The sequence below is a fragment of the Saccostrea cucullata genome, unplaced genomic scaffold (genome assembly GCF_032062105.1).
Source record: "Saccostrea cucullata isolate Sc308-1 unplaced genomic scaffold, CSIRO_AGI_Scuc_v1 ctg19353, whole genome shotgun sequence".
Classification (NCBI taxonomy): Eukaryota; Metazoa; Mollusca; class Bivalvia; order Ostreida; family Ostreidae; genus Saccostrea; species Saccostrea cuccullata.
The window spans coordinates 4,921-9,127 of record NW_026927160.1 but is presented as its reverse complement, the minus strand read 5'-3'; the positions used below and the strand labels follow the sequence as shown (position 1 = coordinate 9,127).

At 33.9% G+C, this 4,207-nt stretch overlaps 1 long non-coding RNA gene across 1 annotated transcript; it reads right to left on the bottom strand.

The window, feature by feature from the left end:
• Positions 1-707: 707 nt before the first annotated feature.
• LOC134273607 (uncharacterized) lies at positions 708-3,006 on the bottom strand. Its single transcript, XR_009993449.1, has 3 exons — positions 2,907-3,006; positions 1,268-1,323; positions 708-911 (listed from the first exon to the last, which is right to left on the bottom strand). It is a non-coding gene; the product is annotated as an uncharacterized LOC134273607 (long non-coding RNA).
• Between the last annotated feature and the right edge of the window lie 1,201 nt (positions 3,007-4,207).

Here is a 4,207-nt window from a genome sequence, read left to right as displayed (position 1 = left end):
AATGTTTATATTTACAAATAGTAATGGTATTAAAAAAACTTTTTAAAAAACTTCTAAAAAAAAAAATTAGACAAATTATATTAAATATCTTACACAAGAAAACGGTTTGCCATATTTGGGGGAAGGATTCAAAGTAACAATCATAATTTATAACGTGGAAAACCAATTTTCCGTATTTATCAAATTTGTTGCCCATTATTCTAAAGTAAGAAAACATACCAAGTATTAAAGAATCTCCATTTAAAATTACTTATGCTTTCTGCAACAAAATCTATTTCCCAAAGCCACCCAAATTTCCCAAACCCGTGCCTAATCCGCCTCCCAAGCCCTGTTGCCCAACTCCACCTAAACCTCCCAACCCTGTGCCTGGTCCACCTAAGGCCTGTTGTATATAATAGGCCTCCTGTACGGCCTGAGGAGACCCTGCCTCTAGGCCTAGAGCGTTCTGTCTTCCACCAGATCCCAATCCATTAGCAAGTATATAAGCACCGACACCTCCTACTGCCAGAGCTCCAATGGCGTTGAAAGCATTGGTACTGGTTGAGGAGGTTGAAGGATCAACAGCTTCAAAGATAAAATTATTTGTCAGTTATAAAACTTGGTCTCTCTCTCTCTCTCTTAATTACCCATTTCAATATTTTTTTCTGCAATGAACATTTTTGAAATAAGCTAAAAAAAAAAAAGGAAAAAAAAATACTAACTTCCACACGCAGCCCCACTGTATCCCTGGTAACAGATACATACGCCCGTGAGAGAGATGGAATTGAGATTCGGGGCTCCTGCGGTGGTGAGTGTATCCACCAAACAAAAGCCATTGGCTGATCCTGTACACACGGTAGAGGCCCCAGGGTTACCGGACGTCGGGATGGTACAAGATTGTCCACCATAGCCTGCTAAGGCATGACGAAGGCCTGAAATAGTTCAAGAAAGAAAGAAAATTGTTTTTAATGAAGGATTAAAAAAAAACATTTTAATAATCTGTACATAGCACGAATTTCGTCATAAGTTGCTCAAATTTAATTGAAATTAAATTATCTACATAAAAAAGCGTTTAATTTAAATGATGTCAAACGACATATTCTAATGCGTAAATACAATAAACGACCAGATCCTTCTTGAAAACATCTTTTATCAATGTGTCTTCTTTAAGGAATTCAACATCGATTTAATTCGTTTTTTAATAACATCCCTTCTACAGTATTGTTTAACAGTTCTATATATATTTCCAATCGATTGATATGAATAAAAACAAAATGATTGTACCTACCTACAGCAATGAAGCTCAGGCACAAGAGAAGCTTACAATGAAACATGATATCGAGTCTGTAAAAAAGCAACGCAACGATAATTCGAAAAGAAAAAGGAGGGTAGAGTGTTTTAAAGGTACCAAAATCAGAACACATATTTATACCCCCCGCTTGATAAGCGAGAGAGTATATAGTAATCGGTATGTCCGTCCGTCCGTCAGTCTGTACGACCGTCTGTACATCCGTCTGTCTCTTACGCTTTGGGGTACCCATCTCTTATCAACAACTCCTCTCACACCACTGAATGAAATTTGACGAAACTTTCACAGAATCTTTATTACATATTGCCATTGTGCACCTCCTATTTTACTTTTTGATCTGACACATATTTTGGGTTTCCCGCAACAAAACATGGACACTCGCATTATATTCATATGGGAGGCTAGTTAATGTCATAAACTGGGGACAGCTACCAAAGGAAGTACTGTTTATATATGCTAAAATTTAACAGTAAACCATTTTTTAATGAAGCGTACGTAATCCACATGTTTTATTATTTGGAAAATAATTAATCCTTGTAAAAACCTTAAGTTATAGATGGCGTATTTTTGATAAGTTCGAACAAACTAAAATTAAAAAGATATTTCCACTTGTTTTGTTACTTTATAAAAATATAGGACTTGCCTGTAAATTACACAATTTAACAATCGCTTTTTATAGATAGGTCAAAAGTCAATTTAACTTTTAAAAACGTAGGGATATTTAAGTTCAAAATCGGTGAAAAATTTAATTTGAACGTAGAAAGCAAATATCTTAATCTATACATAATCTCGTTTTTAGCCGGGCTTATTGCTCAAAGAGCAATTGCCGGCTTATGTGATCCTGTTCAAGGCAGGATGTTGACCCCATAGTCGCCATTTTAAAGTTACGTGCAAAAATATAGATCTTACTCTCAACCGCTTTTGAGATACATGTAATACAAACGCTAAATAAAGCAACAAAAATAAAACGAAGTTTTATCTATATAAAATAAACATTAGTAGTAATGACTTTAAAAACTTCGTAAGTCAAATAACATAGTTCATTAGCGTAAGGATTTTTGATAATCAGTGTTACCGTAGTTCTCTACACATACGAGGTAAAGCAGGAGAGGGAACCAGACTGGCCTGTTTGTTTACATTCAGCTGCGGCACCAGATTAATTCTGTCAAGTTAAAATAATGTACAAAAATTAGGATGAAAAACACTTTATTATCATATCGATCATAGAACATAGAAGTGACAACTTAAATCGAAACTGCTGATATTCTTGTTCCATCAACTTGTTTGTCAATTTTTTACCTCGTTTTAGAAATTGTTTGTAAATATAGAGCATGTTCTTGTATTCTGACAAAATCGGACCGTGGTATTAGGATTGAAAAACTCACTGTCAGTGTCTTATCATTTATATTGATAGTTTTAAAATAATTTTTTCATCAGAATATAAACGTGATTCATGTAAGAAATCCATTCAACTCTGTAAATGAGCCCGGCTCTCTGTACTTCTGAGTACTTTGATTTTCAAAAGCTCAGATACGCCAAATATAGTTTTAACACAAAACTTTTATGGGGAAAGGTGAAGAGAGAAACGTAGAGAAAGAGAAAAAACCCTGATATTTACCTCTAAAGGGAACAACCTGTCAGGTCGAAGAGTCTTAAGAGAATTGAGAAACGGACGGGACATTGAACCTTTATTATCCTCTTCAATAGCATGTAGAAACGATAACACAAGGCAAGTGCTTTCATCGGGCCCGGTTCAATGTAACATTCCTATTCCGTTATCACAGGTTAGGGGCCCGAACTCATTAACCCAACATGATTATCTGTAGCGTCATCGATCACCGAGGAATATCCCAGTAATTACTAAATGCATGGGCATGTTAAACTCGAAAACTTAAATTATATATATACTAGTATTTAAATAAATGAAAAATAGTCCCCTACCTCTCAATCTCATAAACATTATTTATGAAAGGTTAACAGATCTTTTGGACCAAAAATTTTAATAGTAAAATTTCTTAAGGAAGATCCCCATTTAAGTAAATTGCTGTTTAAATATAATGCCCCTTTTCATTAAAAAAAAAACAAACTTTTAAATCAAATTAATTTTTGTAAAGTTTACAAATAAATTCATATTTTGATTTTTTGATTAATTAATCCGTATGAAAAATAAAAAGTCCAATGGCTTATAATCCTTTTGTTTGCCATATCTTTAGCTTGTGTTAGAAGTTAATAATCGCATGTTTTGGCGCAGATTTATCTGAATTATGACATGGATGCTATTACATATTTAAATTCACGAATTAGGCATTCCAAAGATTTTAGCTGTGAATTCGACAATATCCGCGACAGGTGTGTAATTGATAATATTAACAACAGACATGGAGACTCATTCGTGGAATTCCTAAATGATAGTAAATTAAATGTTTAACCACATTGTACGGAATTCCAAATACATGTAGTGTCGGGAGTAATGTATAAGAAAAAGACATACAATCTGCTCTAGGAACTAAATGCAAATGTCCAGATCATGCATTTTTGGTATGTGACTATCATTACAGGTTTGAAGCAAGTGATATACTTATACAAATGCATCCTACGTATAAACAGTCTGAGAACAATTTAAGTGATAATTCACGGAAACATTTTAAATTAAAAACCATCCCCCCTGACTTATGTGTTCAGACCTTGTGAAAGCTTCCTTACTAGAAATGATTAGAAATATTGAACTTTGTAGAGAAATACAGAAGGAAATTGATGATATCTATTCAAAATTTTGTGAAATAACAGTCAAAGAAATGGAGAGGAAAATACCACACAAAGACTGCTCAAAACGAACTCGGAAAAAAATTGCGACAAACTAAACGTTATTGGAATGAAGAACTTACTTGTTTATGGAAAGATATGCACAGTAAAGAAAAA